General features: G+C 40.7%; 2 long non-coding RNA genes across 4 annotated transcripts; one reads left to right on the top strand and one right to left on the bottom strand.

The window, feature by feature from the left end:
- Nucleotides 1-2,261: 2,261 nt before the first annotated feature.
- Nucleotides 2,262-9,980, bottom strand: LOC119865897. 2 transcript variants are annotated; one of them, XR_005378354.1, is made up of 3 exons: nucleotides 9,826-9,980; nucleotides 8,813-8,927; nucleotides 2,262-3,584 (listed from the first exon to the last, which is right to left on the bottom strand). It is a non-coding gene; the product is annotated as an uncharacterized LOC119865897 (long non-coding RNA). The 2 variants fall into 2 exon arrangements; XR_005378355.1 differs by having other exon boundaries at nucleotides 2,262-2,861.
- Nucleotides 7,958-21,530, top strand: LOC111092358. Of its 2 annotated transcripts, none has more exons than XR_005378357.1 (3): nucleotides 7,958-8,400; nucleotides 9,852-9,938; nucleotides 20,525-21,530. It is a non-coding gene; the product is annotated as an uncharacterized LOC111092358 (long non-coding RNA). The 2 variants fall into 2 exon arrangements; XR_005378356.1 differs by lacking the exon at nucleotides 20,525-21,530 and adding an exon at nucleotides 13,100-13,780.
- The last annotated feature ends 749 nt before the right edge of the window (nucleotides 21,531-22,279 follow it).

The following is a 22,279-nucleotide window of genomic DNA, read 5'->3' as shown; positions in this document are numbered from 1 at the left end:
GAATAAAACACCCAGCACTTTCCCCATATGTGTACTTTCCTCCTACATCAAGATGCTGTTATGATTTGTTTTTTCCCTTATGGCAGATTACTAATATGCCACATATTTGTGAAGGGAATTTATAGGAAAAAAATAGAAGAATCTTTTGAATGTACTCCTTGTTGTAGCTTTTAAGTATTACAGCTCAATCATGTTTCTGCCTCTGGCTGTCCCAGTATTTTAGGGATTTTTAGTCTGCCCTGTGAAGTCCTAAATTATATGGGACTCAATGTCTTTCTTGCTTATTGGCATCTTTAAGTAAATGTTTATTCAGTGCCCACCACCTAGGACTTCACCTTGGGCATATGCAAAATGGTGTCTGAATATACTCCCTTGGCCTCCAAGAGCTCAAGTTAAGCCATCTTCCTCCCTCCCTCCCACATTTGTTAATGGGCAGAAGAATGAACATAAGGAGAATCCTTTGATAATTTAAGAGGTAAGCCAGAGCAAAGGCCCCAATTAAAAGTGAATGTTTAATGGCTTGTTTCCAGAATGTAGAGAGTAGGACAGTGTAAGCCAATAGTGGAGTCTATCAAAGGAAGGAAGGAAAATATTTCTCTTCCTTCTGTGGAAATATTCCCATAAGACATGGTTTCTTGAAATTATCAGCTATCAATTGCTGTATAATGAATGACCCCAAAACTCAGTGACTTTATTAAAGCAGCAATGATTTATTTTCTCCTGTGATTGTTAGGGTTGGAAATCTGCACAGCTCTGTTGCCTGTCTTACAATGAGAGTTGCAAGAATTTGGGGGTAGAGTGTATAAGACGGCCTCACTCATTGTCAGCGGTCAATGCTGGCTGTTGGCTGAGGCACGTCTATTCTCTTTCACATGACCTCTTATCCTCCAATACACTAGAATGAGCTTTTTCACAGTAGGGTGGTCTCAGGGTCTTAAAGCCTAAGGTCTAGAACTTGTACAATGCTACTTCTGCCACATTTTACTGGTCCAAGTAGGTCCCAAGGACATTCAAATTGGAGGGGTGGAGAAATAAGAGTCCACCTTTTAATGGGATGACCAAAGGGGCATAGATCCCAGCAGATGTGATTCATTGGGAGCCATTATTCTGACAATCTATCACAGAAGAAGTGGGGTCAGAAGAATGGGGATGGGGGCAGGGCTGAGAGGTAGGAGGAAGATAATTTAAGAACTGAAGATGAAGGCTTCCTTCAGAATCTTTGTTCTTGTATTCAATTATGGAATTCTGTGTGTCAGAAAATAATTGTCTCTAGTTATTTGTTTCTGGGGATACAGACTTAAGGGGATGTATTAGTGAAAGAAAAATAATGGATGCCTACAATTTTATTAAAGTTTGGCATTTAGAGAATACTATAAAAAATGGAAAAGCAGAAAATATTTCATTGCCAAAGAGATGAGGGGAAACAAGATTTTATCAGGAAATTATATACACATTCCAGATTATACATGCACATTTGAGCATACATATGAGATGCTTTCTGCTGTGAGACAACTTTAATTTTATGGTTGAAGATTTAAAGAGGGTTTTCCATTCCTTAGCCCTGCAATTCAGGCAGTCTGTCACTAAGTGATGGACATATGGCTTTAATTGAGAGCCAAGTGGGTCCTTTTGTTCAAGTCTCTTAGAGTCATAATCTCAAATTTTCTTTAAGTAATAAAAAAAATGATAGTCTGTATTAAAGGAATTGAATCTTAAAGAATAACTGATTCTTTTAAAGTTGAGTTTTAGAAATGATACTCATAGCTCGATTTTGTACCTTTCTCATCAATCTTTAACTTTCTCTTTATCTAGATCCTGAATCTAAAGCCAATACTCTTTCCCAGAGTTCCTGTCTTAGTAGTTACTATTGGGTTTCTGTTAGAATTTCTGGAATACTGAAGAGGTTGTTGGACCTAACTGAAGAGATGGCTTTAGTTTGTCTTTCCATCATGCCATGACTGTTTTATCTGAGTGCACATGGGAAAAAAATGTAAAATAAAGCATGGGGGAAGGTGCCACAGAGATCATAATTGTGTTTTTATTCACCAGTAATTTACTCCTGAGTTTTATTTTTGCAGGACTAGTATGGCCTGACTAAAACATAGGTAGTTTACATTCTCTCCTTCCATTGTAACCAATAACCACTTCCTTACACACTGCCATAACCTCAGGATTCTATAGAAACGTCCCTGGTAGATTTACAATTTTGAACAGTTTGAAAACTAATCTTCAAAGATTTGGAATAGTAACTTAAACCACGCTTATTATGGAAGCGCCATCTTTATTTTGTGAGCCAGGGCAACTCAGGTTAAAGAAGAAAATAAAAAAAGCAAGAAAAATCTCTCAGAGATGATCACTCTTAATTGTATTCCAAGCCGAGTCATCTTTTTGAGAAGTGAAGCTACCTAAGTCTCCTCCCCAGACAATCTGTTCAGAGTACACAAACAGCTGTCCTCTTCACCTATCAACCAATGGCAACAGTGCATATGAATCTTGAGTTGCCCCGTGGCGGTTCCCCTTGTAGGGTCTTGTCTCTAGCACTCCGTGAGGGTGTTGAAGATCCTTCTTACTTCCCAGTTCTCTCTGGGGAATTTTAGGGGTAATCGGCCTCAGCTGAATCTCAATATGAACAAGATCAAAACCAAACACGTCCTTAATCTTGAGTTACTGTAGTTGGATGACAGTGAAGTCCTTACCAGGTGCACCAGCAGGCCTTCCAGCCCCAAGGCCACAAGCAGAATGTTACAGTCTCCAAAGCTTAACGATTGCAGCATTTATGTAGCCGCTTCAGTTTCCCCAGCCTGCATTCAACCAATTTCCACAGCTCACTCTGGAGGTGAAGATGGAAATACCACCAACTTCTGCAATGGATGCAATATCCTGTCATTGGTCAATGATTCACAGCAATACCAACACTAAGGCTGCAATTCTGGGGGATGCGGGGACCTCCTGAAGTATCTCTGCTCTGCAGATCAGATGCTCAGGTTCCCTCCTTTAGACTATCAGTTGTTTCTGCGGGATATTTAGAGGACTCTGAAGGGCAAACCATGCATAGCTGAGGCCAGTGGCATGTGCCTATTCAGCAGATAAAAAACAGCTCTAAAGAGTAAGCATGTAGATGACACCCCCTGGTGTTGGTGAGGATGGAGCAACAGGCACACACTTAACCACTGCTGGGGCCGTCAGCAAGCACAAATCCCTGGGACAGTCAGCAAATACAGTAACAGCATGGTTGTGTGTCATTATTTTAACTGGCTGTGTAGGATATATCATAATTTAGGTAACCAATATTTAAGTTGTTTCCAAATTTTCACAGTTATCAACAGTGTGTAAATGAAGAACCTTATACATACTTCTCTGTGAATTTGACCCATTAGATCCTTGGCAAAAATTCTCACGATTGGAAATACTAGATCAAAACCTATTATGCCGGGATCCCTGGATGGCGCAGCGGTTTGGCGCCTGCCTTTGGCCCAGGGTGCGATCCTGGAGACCCGGGATCGAATCCCACGTCGGGCTCCCGGTGCATGGAGCCTGCTTCTCCCTCTGCCTGTGTCTCTGCCTCTCTCTCTCTCTGTATGTGGCTATCATAAAAAAAAAAAAAAAAACCTTATTATGCCAATATATAGTGTTAGGTGACCACCTAGAAAGTTGCATACTAAGATTACCAATTGATTACCTATGTTTTGTCTCAGTATTTTGACTAAAATATATACTTTTTACATTTAGATATTTGCTCCAGCTGGAAATTATTTTGGTGGTAGCAATGCCTATTTTTCTAAATGACTAGGTCAGTTTTCCCCACTCACTTTTACCCTGTATCAAATTCTCATTAATTTATGAGTCTGTTTCTGCATTTTGTACTACTGAGCTTTGTATTAATTGTATAATACCTTAGTTTCCATACTTGTATCATATTTTTTAATGTCTAGTAGGACAAATATTCACTCATTATTCTGCTTGGCTATTTATTCATGCTTATTCTTTCAGAAGAACTTTGATATCATTTTTTTCTGTATTAAAGGAAAAAAACCCTGTAAATTTTTTTTTTTTTTTTTTTTTTTTTTTGCTTGGAATTTACATTGAATTTGCAGTTTGATTTCAGGAGAATTACTTTCTTACAATATAGAGGATGTGTTCAAAAATCAAATTTATTGTTCCATTTATTCAAATATCACGTGTTCTTCAGTAGAATTTTATTGTTTTCTCCACAAAGGCCCTGAACATCTCTTGTTAAATTTATTCCTAGGAATTTTATACTTTTTTGATTGCCATTATTAAAGGGATATTCCCCCTTATAGCTATCTAGCCCATTTTACCAAGTAGACTAATCCACTTAGCTCCTAATGCACAATTGTCTGGAAGCTCCTACAACCTACAAGGAGCAGCAGAGTGCAGGCCCCTTGCCTTCTCTCCTTCACCTTCTGGGTCCTTCCTCCTTGGCCGCAGGATATGCCTGTGGACCCAGTTGTCATAGTAAATAAGGGAGAATCAATCCACGTGGTGAAATTCCCCACAAGTGGCCAGCAGTGAAAATATGAGCTTATTTCTACATGCCCAGTACCTGGGGTTCCTCAGGCTGGGCCAGATGCCTTGTGGCTGAGGGGTTAGGCATTAGGGCCAGGAGTGGGTAGCATCACTGATCTCTTATCCTAGCTATGGCCTTGTGACCCAGAGCCTGGGTCTCCCTGAGGGTACTCTCTTATCCAGGGCATGCCACTGGAAATTTACTGAGAAGGATGGCAGCCCTAGCTTTTCAGAGGAGCTAGGCCATCTCCCCAGGGCTCTGGCCTGCAGGAAGAACAAGCTCTAGAAAACAAGGCGGTTCAATGTTGTTTTTATTTTTTTATTTTTTTTATTTTTTTTTTTTAATTTTTTTTTTTAATTTTTATTTATTTATGATAGTCACAGAGAGAGAGAGAGAGAGGCAGAGACATAGGCAGAGGGAGAAGCAGGCTCCATGCACCGGGAGCCTGATGTGGGATTCGATCCCGGGTCTCCAGGATCGCGCCCTGGGCCAAAGGCAGGCGCCAAACCGCTGCGCCACCCAGGGATCCCCAATGTTGTTTTTAGTTCTGATTTCTATCTCAGTCAATTAAAAATCAAGCTTTAAATATAAGACCTTATCCCCCATTATGTTTTAATAATCATCACTGGGGCTTAAAGTGATTAATAATGGAAAGTTTTTGTTTAAATATTAAACATTAATGGATTTATTCTGCTCTTGAGAACTGGAGACAGAGTTGGAAATGGTCTCACAACATGCTTTACCCCTGGGGTCTGGGTTGATTGCAAAGGTGACCCTTGAGAGATGGTGCCTGTAATCAGAGGATACTCCTCTCCGCTCAGTGATCCACGATCTGGGGCTGCACCCTCTCCCCAGCAGCATGAAGTCTCACAAAAGCCTTTTACATTTTTGTTTTCCCAAATGACCTATGGATCTGCTAGAGGGGAATTTATTATCAACTGCTTCATTCCTTTGATGCCACATGATGACTTCGGGGCTGAGGAAGCCAAATCCCTTAATAATAATAGCTATTATCTGGCACTGAGCCGACACTTTATATGCATTATTCTATTTAAAGTTTACAAGTACCCTGAGGGACATGTAATATTATTCCTATTTAAATATGAGGATATAGAGACTTAGAAATGTTAAGTAACTTTTCAAGTATCCCCAGCTTGGAAGTGGTAGAAGTAAGATTTGGAATCAATTCTTATCTGATTCTGAATAACATGCTTTTTCCATTGCCCTGTCTCACCTAACCAAATAATAATTAAATGTCTGATGCAACTGTCTTGGGATACTACTGTCTCCTAGACCCTAGACCAGTTCCTGTTCTTTTTCGAGTAAGTGATGTGTCAGTATGATTTCAGAGGGTGGGCAACTGGGAGCAGTGGCATAAATATAAAACAATATACCAGGCTTTACCCTGTGCCAGACACTGTGCTAAGTACTTTGTAGGTAATAAGTAATTGAATCCATAACAACCCCCAGATGTAGGTTCCACTATTGCCTCTCCATTCTATAGTTAAATCACAGAGACACTAAGCAACTTGTCTAAGATCAGATAACCAGCAGGTGGCCAAGCCAGGACCCACCCAGATAGGCTGGCTCCAGAGTCCTGTGCTCTTACTATACATTTGGAGTCTCTCAAACTAAGATGGAGAAGGCTGGGAGAGGAGCTTTTAGGGATAAGGGCTGGTGTTATCAAGAGTTCTGTTTGAGTATACTATATCTGAAGTAGATTATTGGGTATCCCAATGGAACTATCAAGAAGGCATGTGAATATCATCTTGGCATCGTCAGCCTATAGGTGGTAGGTAAAGCCCAAGATAAGATGAGATTACCTCTAGAAAATATATAGGTAGAGAAGAGGAGAGGTCCATGGCCCCTTCCACATCCTGAGAGTGGAAGGGGGAGGGCTGGCAAAGGACCCAAGCGACTCTTTCCTTTCTCTCACACTCCACATCCCAACCATCAGCAGGACCTATGGATTTCTACCACTCCTTACCACTGCCCAGCCTCCACTGCCTTAGAACAAGCTATCAACATGGCTCACTCCTACAATCTAGAGGAGTCCCATCTGACAGACCACTCTAGTCACCCCACCTTCCTCACTAAACTCCTGCCACATCAGCCTTCTTGCTCTGAATGTGTGGGCATGCTCCTCTCTGGGCTACTGTACTTGCTATTCAATTTATCTGCAAATACTCTTTCCTAGAGAATCCCAGAACTCCATCTACTGCTTTGTTCAGATTCCTACTCTACTCAAATGCCACCTCCTTGCAAGGACCTTTCTTGATCATTCTATCCAAAGAGCACCCCCAATTCTCTTTCCTAAGATCTGCTTCAGTTCTCTTCATAGCCCTTATTACTTTCTATTGTTCTACATTGTATGACATGTTCAACGGCCATCTCTTCCCTATGATAGTAAACTCTGAGAAAGTGGGGACCCTATGTTTATTCACCACTATATGCTTAGTGCCCTGAAGAGTGCCTAGCTTGGTGGGAGGCACGTGACAAATATTTGTGAATGAATAATTGATGAAAAAGAAACTGAGAAGTAGTGGCTGGGTAGGAGGAAAATAAGGAGGAGCGTGTCATCACAGAAGCCAAGAGAAGAAATTGTCTTAAGAAGACAGATGTCTGCCTACACCTAATGCTGATGATGGTCAAAGTAATCAGGATGGAATCTGAATGCAGATGCTCTCCCCCCTTTCACTTTATTATTATTGGTGTGATAGAGACTCTTTTGCTGCATTGTAGGTAACCACAAAACATTGAAACAAACTGAATAAATAGGCATGGTTAACTTAATGGTTGAACACCTTAATATAGCTGTTCTATGGAATACTACGCAGTCATCCAGAATAAGAGGAAGATATACAACATTTTCTAAAATATTGTCCAGATATATTAAATAAGAAAGTAAACTGGAGTCCAATTTATACTATGATTCTTTTTTTTGTCTGTTAGAAAAGATATATATCTGTGAAGGAAAAATTAAGATAAATAAGGGATGCCTGGATGGCTCAGTGGTACAGTGTCTGCCTTTGGCTCAGGGCATGATCCTGGAGCCCTGGGATTGAGTCCCACATCAGCCTTCTTGCATGGAGCCTGCTTCTCCCTCTGCCTATGTCTCTGCCTCTCTCTCTCTCTGAGTCTCTCATGAATAATTAAAAAATAAAAGGATAGATAAATGATAAGTAAATAATAAATCATTTAATAAATTATCTTGGTGGGGTTGTAAGGGGAGTTTTCACTTTTTGTTCTGTATAGTTGTGTTTTAAGTGGTAGGATTATTTTTGCTCTTTGCAGTTGCCATTTCAAGTAATTGAGAAAGGAAAATAAATAAATAGGATGTGTGTATATTCATAAATATACGAAAAAAATTGAGGGTGGGGGCTGGAAGCTCTGGACCAAAGATGAGCCAGAGAATACAGAAGAAAAGCCTCAGGCAAGAATGGAAGACTTTCTACTCATTTGCCCTTGCTCTGGGTATATTAGAGGCCCTATGCACCTGGGGTGATGGGTGGCAATTGTTATGACATCATACTGGTTTTGAGCTAGCTACTCTGTCTCTCCCTCAGGGAGAAATTTCCAGTATGTTCCAGCAGCTGAATTAGTCCAATGGCCTGTGGAGAGCTCCTGTAAATTATGGCAAAATTTAGCTGCTGACATCATCGTTCACCATTTTTTTTTCTCCTCAAGACACCAGTCTGTGAAGTATATTCTGATGAGAATATGGCACGCTGGCCCAGTTCTTCTCTCTTCCAGATGCATCATTTGCCCAGATTCCTTTGACAACAATGAGCTGTGGGACATACTTGGCTTACCTCCTAAAGTAAGAGTCAAGGTCATCCTCTGAAATGGATTTTCTTGCAAAATGGAAATTGGTAATTTACTCCACGAATTGCACTTCTAAAATTAAATTCTATTTCAATAGTAAGAGATGATAAAGGATGTTTTTACTTTGTTAAGTTATCAGGATTGAGCTACGTGTGTGTTAGTAAGATCTCCAACCCCATTTCCCAAACTTCTTGAGAGAGTAGTCTATATTTGATGTCTTTTTCTCACTTCTAGATCTTTTCCCAGCCCTCTGCATTATGATTATCCTCCCTCTTTCTCTTTCATTCTCACTCCTTTGTCTGTCACTCACATGCTAGGAGACTGTCTTGTGTCCCCAGAGCCCCTCCTGGCCTCTGAGTGGCTCTCCCTGCACAACATGCCTGCCTCAAATGCTCACATTGCCTTTGCTTAGTGTGCAAAGGCATGCCTTTCCCTCACTTTTCTACCCAATTAACTTACCTTTCATAATTAGTTCAGTTGTCACTTCTTTGGAGGATCTTCACTGGCCTTTCCCTCCTATCCCCAAGGAAGAACTGAGTCTCCTCCAGTCTGTGTTTTCATAGCTGTGAACAGACTACAGGTACAGAGCTTACCTGAGAATCACTGTGGCCTTGTCCTCACGTGTCTCCCGTCTGTCTCTTCCATTAGACTATCTTTCTCTTCCATTAGACTTACATCCTCAACCCTAACACAGCAATGGGAGCAGAGGAGGCACCCAGCTTGTGTTGGTTGAATGAAAGGATGCGTTTATTGATTACCAGGGGGAAATATGAGAGGCAAAACCACAGTTTTGCTGGGGACTCAGTGATGATAGGAATACTGAAGAACCACATGCACATAGACCCCTGCCCAGTTACCACTCTGACTCGCTTCCTTCTCAATCTGTGCTGGGGCTGGCCCGAGAGTTTTAAATCCCCATTCCCAATTCTGTTTCTGACTCACTAGCTCTTTCTGTTACTCACTTCCTGTCTACAGTGGCACTTGCTGGTTTATAAAGCAAGGTGACCCTTGAGGGATGACAACAACCCAGAGCTTAAAAACAGTTCCAGAGTCCCAGGGACTGTGTAAAGCCTAAATGTTGTTATGAATCAGTGAAGTGTGTTGCATGAAAACTGCTAAGCTCTCCCCTGGATTGCTAACGATTTTATTTGTCAAGTTTGAAAAGTACTAAAACCACCCCAAGGGGGGAGTTTTGATATTCACTCTTCCTCTTGAGTAATTTCTTATGGAGAAGAACAAATAAGGCAGGAAGCCAGGGTTTCAGCCGACAAGGGAGTGGGGTGAGGTGAGGTGGCCTCTCCTGCTCTAATTCCCAGTCTCAGTGTATTTAAGTAAGTGTCTGCAAAGACAACAATGCATAAATTATGAGTACTCGAAGGCAGTTCCTGCGAAAGGAAGAGAATTTATAAATGTTGCAGCACTGTTTCCTTCTGAGGGGTACCCAGTGAGTCAAAGGTCACTGTGATGTTTACCTCTCTCTGTCTCCTGCTGGGGGAAGGAAGGGGTGACTCCTGCGTCATTTCTCAGCATCTCAGCAACACCAGAGGGGATAGGAGGTCCTTCACTCTTCTCCAGTCAAGCCAGGGTAAGTGGTATGGGCTGTGGATCCCTGGCCTCCCCGACAACGGGTACCTTCCAGATCAGAAATAATTAGCTGAGTCATCCCATGGCTAGAAGAGTGAGAACATGCCAAATGCCAATTAGCTTGGCATAGAAACACAAAGCTTCCCAGCAGTCGGGTCTAAGGTTAATATAAGGACTAATGGGAGTAAGAATTCTTTTTCAGAACATGGTTGGCTTCAGGCCTCAAAGCGAGGACCTGGATACCCCAACTCATATCCTGGGCTTTCATAAGAACCTAGTGCACACTACCTAGTATTATGGGTTTTACTGAAGCTTTTTGTCTTTCTAGTTGTGGGGGTGGGGAATGGCAGGGTGGTAGGGGAACACTCTTGTCCCTGTCAGCTTTAAGGATGTGGATAGTGGACTCTTTCCCATCCCCCTGTTAGGTGTTGTGAGGTCCCCTTTGCACTTCCAAGTGTCCTGAGGGCCATGCAGGGTGGAGTCTCCGCAGGCAGCTGGGAAGGAAGAATCAATGGCTCATCCTGTGGGCTTTGCTGGGAGAGAGAGAGGGATGGTCCCACCACAGGAAGACTAGATGGTCAGCATCTGCAGATTTGGGAGTGGTTCTTATTCAGGGAGAGGTTTTCCTTCTCCCCTTGAAGGGCCAACCGGACCCTCAAGTCGGGTCAAATGCCTCTTTCCAATGTTAAAAATAACGCCAAAAGGCTGTATTCAGACATTTCTAAAAATCTCAAATATTCACACAGAGTCCCTTATGTAAAATACGCATACATAGTGTTATAACTGTTTATAATATGTGTATGGGTGTGCTGGTATATATAAACATATATGTAATGTGTGTGTATGTGTGTATGTGTGTGCACTCTCATAATCTCAACAGAATAACATATCTTGGGAAAACCCTTCCCTATCCACGTTTATCCTGGCCAACATGGTAATCATCCCCTCAGTGCAAGCTTTCAAAGACAAGCAGTTCTTTCCAGGTTAGAGCAGCACACAAGAACTTAAAACTGGAATAGGTCACCTGAGATTTGTATTCAATTTATATTTCATCTTATTATTATTTTTAAAAGACTTTATTTATTTAGTCATGAGGGACACACACACAGAGGCAGAGACACAGGCAGAGGGAGAAGCAGGCTCCCTACAGGAAGCCTGGTGCAGAACTCAATCCCAGGACCCCGGGATCACAACCTGAGCCAAAGGCAGATGCTCAATCACTGAACCACCCAGGTGTCCCTATATTTCATTTTAAAATGTGAAAAATATCTTGAAAAAAGATATATCTACTGCCACGAAGTAGGTTGGGGGCTGGGGACAGTCATACGCTAATTAACTCCAAGAGACTCCCCAACACCCTATATCCAATCCAGGGCTAGATGCCTGTAGGTTAGTAGAGTCCATCTTTATAAGAGATCCCAGGACACATGAGTTAGACCACCCCTCCCCTGACAAATGTTGAATACTTAAAAATGCAACAACAAGGGAGTGAAGCTCAATGAAGCCCAATAGGAACATTTCATATCTTCAGGATGTTTAGGGACTTCTATGATGGATGGCCTCACAACATTGGTCATTTATTGACATTTTACACTCTATGGGGCATGATCCCAGAAAGCCAGTCCCCAAATGAAATCTGTCCCCATATTTTAAACGACAATTCTTTGCTTTGACAAAATTATGGGCCTCTCAGCTTCTTGGATATTGCATCCAAAATTATAATGGTTTCCTTATTGATAAACTTCGATTCTGAGCTTCTCAGGTTAATATTTTACATGACAAGTAAGATGTTTGGACATGGCTATTATATGCATAAGCACGTTATACTTTGAATGATCTTGTTAACAAATATGTTAGGAATTGTGTAAATTGTGGCAGTTTTGGACTCTGACTGAGAGTCAGTGGACAGGAATGGGCTGGGAATTGGCCCAACACAAGGGTAAGACTGGCCTTTCCCAGGAGAGAAGGAAACTCTCACTAAAATGAGAACCGTCTATGAACTGGGTTGCAGAGCTCAGTAGTAGCCACTGGAGATTGAAAACTCTGAATATATACTGAATATATTTCCATAAACCTGTTCCTGAGGACTATGGAGTTAGCAGGGCTCTCTTTTCATAGGTCAGGAAACAATTCTTATTGATGTGAGACAGATGTATTCTTATCCTCTTTAAATTTATAGTTTAATGACTTGGAAACACACACACACACACACACACACACACACACACGTATGTCAGGGATGGCAAGTAGGTGTCATTCTTCATGGAAATGTTAATTGCTTGGTGGAGATTGCCCTGAGCAATGAGAGCTGTGGAGCAGTGGAGAGAAAAACCCCTGGTGGCAGCTGGAGACAGCTGCTAAAGGCATGGAGAGTGGCGAGGGCTGAGGGCTCTTGTAGGGGAAGCTCAAGCAGCATGGAAGGATCAAATATCACATCAGCTTAGGTTTCATACCTGTCAAGAGCTATTCTATTTGATTCAAGCTTGTTAAAGTAACTGCAGCAGGCATTCAGCACATAGTAATAGTCACCTCCAAACACCGAGTTCAACTAGAATTTGTGTCTTGAGTGGAAAACAAGTGACTCAATTTAAAGCAAGAAATGGAAAAGAAAATTGGTGAGTTCATTTTAAGCTAGTTCTATTGGAAATAATCAACATTACGTTAAGTTCATACATTATCCCCAAACCTACGTTAGCCATGCTTCATGACTTCCACTATTAAACATATTTCACAAACCTAATCCTTCATAAACACAGAAAGTATACATTTTAATTGGGTAAAGATAGGCTTTATAGTAGAATAATTTTATAAGAGGGCCGTTATCTCTTTGCATTAGCTAGCACAGAAGAAATCTGTGACTTGTGAAGGAAAACAGGGATGAGACCAATTTATATTCCTTCAGACCTTTGCCTCAATCTGATTAGTTAGCAAACAGTTTTTTTTTAATTGTTTAGTTCACTAGGCCATAAATTCAGCTTCCTTATCAGCACAGAGCAAGGCATTTTATAGCGCAGCGTCCAGAATAAACAAAAGCCCTTTAAGCTCTAGTGATTTGCTCCATAGGTTCCCTTTAATTAAAGCTCTCCTCTTAAATAGAAGCTCATGTTTATGATTTCATATTTGCCTTTATTAGAGGACTTGTATCATTTCATTTGTCCACAGGAAAAAAAAAAGGATGCTTTCAGACAGTGATTGTATCATTTCGGAATTGCATTTTGCTGGCCTTCACAGAGACCTGACAGTAGCAACTTAAGCAGATTGGGTTATTTCCCTCTGTCGTAGGAGGATGATGAACATTAACACATGCACAGCAGCTCTGGGAATCATCAAGAACCCAGGATCCTTGTGACTTTGTGCTCTTTCACATTTGGCATGTGGCTTTCATCCTCAACCTTGCCTCATGGTGTAAGGTGGAAGGAGCTTCAATAGCCATTGTGTCTCCATTCCAGGGAAGAGGCGGGAAGAAGAGGGTCTGGGTATCTTTCAAGAAACCTTTCCAGAAGTTAACACCCAGAACTGACCACATTCCAGGAGACTCCTGGTCTCACCTGTCTCCATGGTCCTCAGCTACTGGATCAACTCTGCATAGACTCGTCACAGTGTGACCTTGCCGCCTGGCTACGCTCTGTAGCTTTCCTTGCAAGGCTTCCCCATCCCCACCTAGGAGTGGGGTTCCATCTGACCTGGGGCAAAGGAATAGGCCTCATGAAATTGAGCGATCAGTTGTGTTTGATGCCCAGCAATGCCCAGCTTCATAACACATCTTCATATCGGCTCTCTCTCCTTCCCTACATCATGTCCCTTACCGCTCCTTCCCTAGGAGTGCATTTCCTAAAAAATTAGCGACACATCCACTTTGTCTCAGGCTCTGCTTTCTTGGGAACCCAGACTATAATAGGGCAAAACAGGGTGACATGAACGTATTAGCTAGGGCACCCCAGCAATGTAGTCTTTTAGCTGGGAATCTTGACTTGTCAAATCAGATCAGATTTCTATTGCTTAGGAAGTATGAGAGAAGTCTCTGCCACAGTGACCTACAGTTAAAGGAAATTAAGCAGAGGCATGGTAGAGAGTGACTAGGGGCAGGGTCACTTCTAGGTGGTGGGTTTTGTTTTTTTTTAAGATTTTATTTATTTATTCATGAGAGACACACAGAATGAGGCAGAGACACAGGCAGAGGGAGAAGCAGGCTCCTTGTGCAGAGCCCGATGTGAGACTTGATCCCAAGACCCCAGGATCACACCCCAAGCCAAAGACAGACACTCAACCAATGAGCCACCTAGGCATCCCCACTTCTAGGGTTCTGTGTGCACCTAAATTGGTCTCTTCAACAGTAGGCAAACAGCACTGAAAAATTCCATTAGCTACATTTAGCTAAACTAGAATGCCTGGTGCCTTTGGGGCTGTGCCATGGGAACAAAATCCAAATGAGGCAAATTGCACCAGCCGAGATCTTTTTCTTTGAGGCTAATAGAGCCTGGTTGTCTAGAGGTAGCTTGCAGCTACAGTACCAGTTTTGCTTGAATTAGACAAGGAGGTCTTAGGAGATTTGGGCCAATATTATTAGGACGTTACCCTAGAGGCTACCTTCAAAGGTGTATTATTTTTTATCAGGACTGTGAAAGGCAGGAGATAGTGGGTGCTGGCAGAAGTAAAGTAAGGTGGGAGTCTGGATGAAAGTGGAAGTCAAGGTTTAGTGTGATGCAAAACTGAAAAAGATGCTACTCTCAGGGGGCAGGGCTGTCAGCACCAAGAAAGTAGCTGAGTAAGAAGAAAGCAAAATAAAGTGGAGTAACAGAATGGGGTTATCCAGAGGCCTTTAGAAGTGGAAGATGAGGGGGAGGCATAGGGAGTTGGACCTGTGTGGAAGTTTTCCTTGGTTGTGCCTTAGAGAGCCTGAGGGCACTCCCCCAGTTAGAATGGCTTGATTCTTTTGGATTCAGACATCTCCCCCCAACCCCCTAATGTTGAATATTACTTTTTTAAAAGATTTTATTTTTAAGTAATCTCTACACCCAATGTGGGGCTTGAACTAACAACCCCAAGATAAAGAATAGTGTGCTCTTCCTACTGAGCCAGCCAGGAGACCCTGGATATTACTTTTAAAATGAAATTTAAAAAAATCTCTGGGATATCTAACATCTGATATTACTCATCAGTTCACTCACTCAAACAGTGATTAGTTGATAATTGTTGAGAGCAATAGGACAGTGGACTAGGGTGTGTGGAGATGGGCATGTGGAAAGAGGACCCCAAAACTTGAAGTGCAGAGAAGGAAGAAAATTACTAGCAAAAAGCTGCCTTGGCTCACAGTGTTGGATTCCTTTCCCTAAGCAGTTTGGCAAAACTCCAGAATGTTAGAGAGACCAGGAAAAGTACCAACTGGGTCAGTTATACTACAAACCATTAGTCCAGAATCCTGTGCAGCCCAAGTGGGTTCAACAAAACAAAGCCAGGCCAGACTGTCTGAAGCATATTTTTATTAGATGCTTCTCAAAATACAGAAATAAAGGACAGAAACAGATACAGTGCTTTTGGCTGCAAGTAACAGAAAAATGTAGATTCACTGCTTTTAAATTATATGACTAGTTTTAGGCTTATTATTCAGATACTCAAAAGCATCTTCAGGATCCCACTATTCTCATTCCATCCTTCTGTACTGCTCTGCCATCCTCAGTTTGCCAAGATGGCTGTCATGGATCCAGATGTGGAATGGAGACACGACAATGTCTGGTGGAAGAAAAAAATTTTTCAAGTTCTGATTGCATCACTTTTCTGAGGACATCCAGATGTCTAACAGACACATGAAAGGATGGTCAATATCATGCATCATCAGGGAAATGCAAATCAAAACCACGATGAGATACCACCTCACATCTGTCAGAATGGCTAAAATTAGTAACACAGAAAACAACAGGTGTTGGTGGGGATGTGGAGAGGAATGCAAAATGTTGGTAGGAATGCAAAATGGACTGGTGCAGCCACTCTAGAAAACAGTATGGAGGTTTCTCAAAAAGGTAAAAATAGAACTACCCTCTCTTAAAAAAAAAAAAGTTATGAAATGGAGCCCCATGTCAGATTCAGCCCTGGGCATGGATCCTGCTTAAGATTTTCTCTCTCCCTCTCCTTCTGCCCCTCTCCTATATCCCACCACTCCTGCTCACACACACACTCTCTCTCTCTCTCTAAAAAAAAAAAAAAAAAAAAAAGTAGACCTACCCTTATAATCCAGCAACTGCACTACTAGGTATTTACCAAAGGATACAAAAATACAGATTCAAAGGACTACATGCACCCTGATGTTTATAGCAGCATTATCAACAATAGCCAAACTATGGAGAAAGTCCAAATATCCATTGGCTGATGAATGGATAAAGAATATGTGGCATTTATATACAATGGAATATTACTTAGCCATCAAAAAGGAGAGAAATCTTAGGGTACCTGGGTGGTTCAGTCAATTAGGTATACAACTCTTGATTTTGGCTCAGACCATGATCTCAGGGTTGTGGGCTCCACACTGGGCATGGAGCCTGCTTAAGATTCTCTTTCTCTTTCTCCCTTTGCCCCTCCTCCTCCCTGGTCACACAAGCATGCACTCTCTCTCTTTCTCAAAAAAAAAAAAAAAAATCTTGCCATTTGCAGTGACATGGATAGAGCTAGAGGGTATAATGCTAAATGAAATAAGTCAGAGAAAGACAAATATATCTCACTCATATATGGAATTTAAGAAAGAAAACAGATGAACATATGGGAAGGGGCAAAAGGGAAAAAAAACCCTAAGAGACTATTAAAAATAGAAAACCTGAGGATTCATAGAGGGAGGTGGGTGGGGGATAGGCTAGAGGGATGATGGGTTTTAAGGAGGGCACTTACTGTGATGAACACTGGATGTTGTATGTAAGTGGTGAATCATTGAATTCTATTCCAGAAATCAATATTGTATGTTTACTAATATTTACTAATTAATACTAATAACTAATATTTACTAATATTGTATGTTTACTAACTAAAGTTTAAATTTTAAAAAAGATATATATATATATAAAGAAAAATTCTGATTGTGTCAGCAAGAAGACCTTTTTCTAGAAGACCTTCAGCTGGCTTCCTCTCATGTCCCATTGATAGAACTGCCCCTGCCCAAGCCATATATTGGGAGAGGAAAGGAGCTGCCAGCATTGCCTTACACTAATCACGGTGACACTCTGTAGGGCTATGCCTGGAGCCAATTTCCCATAAAGCATTTGGCCATGTGGAAGAGCCTGGGAACCTGAGGAAATGTATTCTTTTGAGCCTCTGTTCATCCATAAAATTTCGAAGACTGTTTGTGATGAACAAATGAGGTAATGGACGTGAAGTGTGACCCACACAGCAAACACTCTGCAACTGGTCGCTATGATTATGGGCATTTTCTATTCCCTAACTTCAGTTCCAGAATGTGAATCCCTCTTGCCAGCACACACAAAAGATTATATACTAGGTCAGGGATCACAGTGAGAGCCATAGAGCCCCGGCTTGCAGGGAAGATGTTCTTTCTGTGTCCGACGCCAAAGCTCTAGTCCTGGCTCCTGTGTCAAAGCTGTAGTCTACTCTCTCCCTTCAAGAATTCAGGGATGTTTCAGGATGCTGGCATTATAATTCTCCTCTTGTCAACTTCTCCACGACAGATGATACATCGGCTGCAGAATGTGGACAGTAAAGTAAGGAAGGATTAAGCACTTATGTTTCCCTATGCACTGCCCAAAGGAAAAGCAATATTCTCTGGAGTCTCAGTCACTATGACTGGGTTTCAGTGAGCTGGGCTGGCAGATAAAGACTCTTCATGTTCTGACTGCAAAGTATGTCTTTGGGCCACTGGCCTGCAGCTACCCAGTGACTGCCCCGTTGCCACCTCCGGCTTCCCTAAATAAGGGCAGATAGTGGTCTGACTAGTGGAACAGGGGCTTTAGAATCAGATAGAACAATCTGCATGTGAATACCGGCTCAGCCACTATGTGACCATGTAGAAGTCACTGAACTTGTCCCCTGCTCAGTTTATTTTTCCATCTACTGGAAAGTAGATGCTATGGATTGAATGTTTTACTCCACCACCACCCTCCCACCCCCCATCAAATTTGTATGTTGCAACTCTACTCCTCAATGGGATAATATTTGGAGATGGGGCACTTAAAACATAGTCCTTCATGAATGGTATTTCTGCTTTTATAAAAGAGACTACAGAGAACTCCCATCCCCCCTCCCCTCCCCAATCTGAGGACATGGTAGGAAGGCTGCTATCTGTGGACCGGGAAGCTGATCCTCAACGGGTACCACATCTGCTGTGCCTTGATTTTGGACCTCTCAGCCTCCAGAACTATGAGAAATAAATGTTTGTTGTTTAAGCCATCCAATCAATGGTGTTTTGATAGGGCAGCCTGAACAAGGACAGTAGGTTTAATATCTACCTTGGAAGGTTGTAAGGTTACAGATAACACATATAATGTATCTATCACAGAACATACATTTAATGAATGATAACCACTATTATTAGTAAACCAGGTTTGTCTTTATGTTCATACATATATATATATACACACACACATATATATAATGTGTATATATGTGTATTATATATATAAAAAGTAGGTTTATTGAGGTTTAATTTATATACAATAAAATTCATTCATTTTAAGTGTATGGTTTGGGGAGTCCTGGCAACTGTATATTCATGTAATCGTCACCACAATCAAGATCTGGAACATTTCTATTGCCATTCGCCAAACTTTCTTTGTGCTTCTTTGGAGTCAGTCCCTGACTCCTCCATTGCTGGACTCAGGCTATCACTGATTTACTTCCTATCATTAACATTTTTGCCTTTTCTAGAATTACATAAAAATAGAATCATGTACTATAATCTTTTGTGCCTTGCTTATTTCTCTTTGCATAATGTTTTTGAGATTTATCCATTTTGTGTGTATATTAGTTTTTTTTCTTTTGCTGACTAGAATTCCATGTACCAATTGATGGACATTTGGAGTATTTCCTTTTTTTTTTTTTTTTTTTAATTGGAGTGCAATTTGCCAACATACAGCATAACACCCAGTGCTCATCCCATCAAGTGCCTCCCTCAGTGCCCGGTCATCCAGTCACCTCCACCCCCCGACCACCTCCCTTTCCACCACCCCTTGTTCGTTTCCATTTGTAGAATGTTGCTATGAACATTCATATCTGATGTGTATACATATGCATATGGTTTAATTTCTCTTGGGTAAATATTTAGGACTGGAATCGATAGGTGATAATGGCATATTTAATTTGATAAGAAAGTACCATCTTCCAAAATGGCTATACCATTTTGTATTTCCACTAATAATGCATGAGATTTATAGTTGCTTTTACTCCTCACCAGTACCTGGTATTGTCACTTCTTTTCATTTTAGCTGTTTTAGTGTGTGGATGGGGACATCTCATTGTGGTTTTGATTTTTCATTTCTTTGATAACTCATGTACCAAGCATCTTTTCGTATACTCATTGGTCATTAGCATATTTCCTTTTGCGAAGTGTCCAATCTTTTGTCCATTTTAAAACTAACTGGTTTGTCTTATTATCATGCTGTAGAGTTCTTGAGATATTCTGGGTTCAGGTCCTTGGTCAGATATATGTTTTACAAAAGTTCTCTCCCATTTCACAAAATGCATATTCATTTTCTTAAGGGTATCTTTCCAGAAGCCTAAGTTTTTGACGAAGTCCACCGTATCAAATTTTTCTTTTATGGTTTGTATTTTTGCGTGTATGTCCTATCTAAGTACTCTTGGCTTATCTCAAGCTAACAAAGATCCTCTCCTATTTTAGTTTTCACATTTAGGTTTATGATCCAGTTCAAATTAATTTTTATGTATGATGTGAAGTAAAGGGTCTTTTTCTCCATAAGGATATCAAACTGCTCCAGTACCATATGTTATAAAGATGATCCTGGGGCACCTGGGTGGCTCAGTGGCTGAGCGGCTGCCTTCAGCTCAGGGCATGATCCGCAGGTCCTGGGATCCAGTCTCACATCGGAGTCCCCGCAGGCAGCCTGCTTTTCCCTCTCCCTGTCTCTCTCTCTCTCTCTCTGTGTGTCTCATGAATAAATAAATAAAATCTTAAAAAATAAATAAATAAAGTGGACATCTCGGTGGTTCAGCAGTTGAGCATCTGCCTTTGCCTCAGGATGTGATCCTGGAGACCTGGGATCAAGTTCCACATCGGGCTCCCTGATGGAGCTTGCTTCTCTCTTTGCTTATGTCTTTGCCTCTTTCTTTCTGTGTCTCTCATGAATAAATAAATAAAATCTATAAATAAATAAATAAATAAATAAATAAATAAATAAATAATCCCTTCCGTATTCAGTTATCGTGACATCTGTGTAAAAAAAACAAACAAAAAACCCCAACGGACCATATAAGTATGGGTCTATTTCTGGATTCTCTATCTACTTCTATTGATCCTTATACGTATCCAATGCCAATACCATGTTGTATTGGGTAATACAGCTTTACAGTAAGTTTGAAATCAGATAGTGTTAAGTCTTCTAATTTTTCTTTTTCAAAATATTTTGGTTATTCTAGGTCCTTTGCACCTCCAAATATGTTTGCCAATCAGCTTGGAAATTTCTATAAGAAGTCTGCTGGGATTTTGATTGAGATTGCAATGAATCTGTAGAATAACTTGAGGAGATACAACATCTTCAACAAGATTGAATCTTCTGATGCACAAACATGGTGTATTTACCCATTTATTTAGGTCTTCTTTAATTTCTCTCTGTAATGTTTTGTAGTTTCCAATATAAAGATATTGCATACATTTAATCAAATTTATTCCTAAGTGTTTTTATTTTTAATGTTATAAACATAACTGTTTTTTTTTCTCAATTTCATTTTCTGAAATGAAATTTTGTTGTTAGTATATAGCGATGGAATTGATTTTTGTATGCTGACCTTGATGCCTGCGGCCTTACTAAATTCGCCTACTAGTTCTAGGAGCATTTATGTGGATTCTTTGAGGTATTAAAGATTCATGGTTTGATTATCCAAAAATATAGATGGTTGATTTCCTCCTTTCCAAACTGCATGTCTTTGCTTACTTTTCTTGCCTATTGCATTAGGATCTCTAGTAAATGATAGAATAGAAGTAGAGGTGCCGACTAAGGTGTCGACTAAGACTAAGGCCTATCTCGAAATAGGCAGACAATTGCTTTATTTGCTGTCATACTGAGGAGACAATATATCAGATGGCTCTGATAGAACTGCTTCCGAAGCTTATCAGTTTACCAGTGATTATATGAAGAAAGGGAAAGGAGTGTACGTGCTTGCAAGCAGTTCTCCAGGATGTCATTGCACATCACAAGGTATAATTTATTTGGTTGTAAAAATTAAGGCTTACTGATTTCCATGTAGACATATGAAATACCCTTAGGTCACCTAAATACATTGTGTCTATCATATCTGATTATTTAAAAATATTTCCTGCATGCCTCCATTCAACTGGTTTTCTGGTTCGTTTTTTGGTTTCTCCTTGAGGTCATTTGAGAGGGTCACAGGAGGCTAACATCAGCCACCTACTGTAGTGTGTGGGTGAGAGTAGTGGTGGGGAGGTTGGGGGGTAGGGTGGGGGAGGGTGGAGGGCAGACATCTCTGCTTTGTGACTGGTCTTTCGGTCTTTCACCTATAGGAATGATTTCAGTTGTAGCAGTTTCATAAGTCCTTTTTATCAGGTTATGAAAATTTCTTTCAATTTCTGGTGTGCTCAGAGTTTTTGTCATGAATGGGTGTTTAATTTTGTCAAATACACTTTCTGTGTCTATGGAGATGATCATAGGAGTTTCCCACTTTACTGTATTAATATAGTGAATTATTTTTAAATAATTTTGTTTTAAACCAATCTCACATTCCAGAATTTAATGTATTATTCTTTGTATATATTGCAGAATTAGATTTGCGAATATATTTTAAGCATATATATCTTTTGTATCTGTATTCATGGTGAAGTGATATTGTTTTCTTTTGATATTTTCAAATGTTTTTGGTATCAGTAATTCAGGCTAATAAAAACATGTGGAAAATGTGGTGTGGTGGAAAATAAGCTAAACAATGCCCCCCAAAATACATCCATGTCCTAATCCCCAGAATCTCTGAATGTCACTTTATATAGAAAAAGAATTTTGTCAAAATGATTAAGTTTCTTGACATGGGGAAAGAATCTTGGATTATCAAAATTGTTTGTGTTAAAGAACAAAAATTCAGCTGAATAAATTTGAAGATCTAATTGGCTTTATTCAAAGACTCACAAATCAGAGCAGCATCTCTTCTGGTAAATAGACAAGA

This window comes from Canis lupus, chromosome 25 (genome assembly GCF_011100685.1).
Source record: "Canis lupus familiaris isolate Mischka breed German Shepherd chromosome 25, alternate assembly UU_Cfam_GSD_1.0, whole genome shotgun sequence".
Classification (NCBI taxonomy): domain Eukaryota; kingdom Metazoa; phylum Chordata; class Mammalia; order Carnivora; family Canidae; genus Canis; species Canis lupus.
The sequence above is the reverse complement of the archived record's forward strand: the minus strand, read 5'-3'. Positions and strand labels throughout refer to the sequence as shown.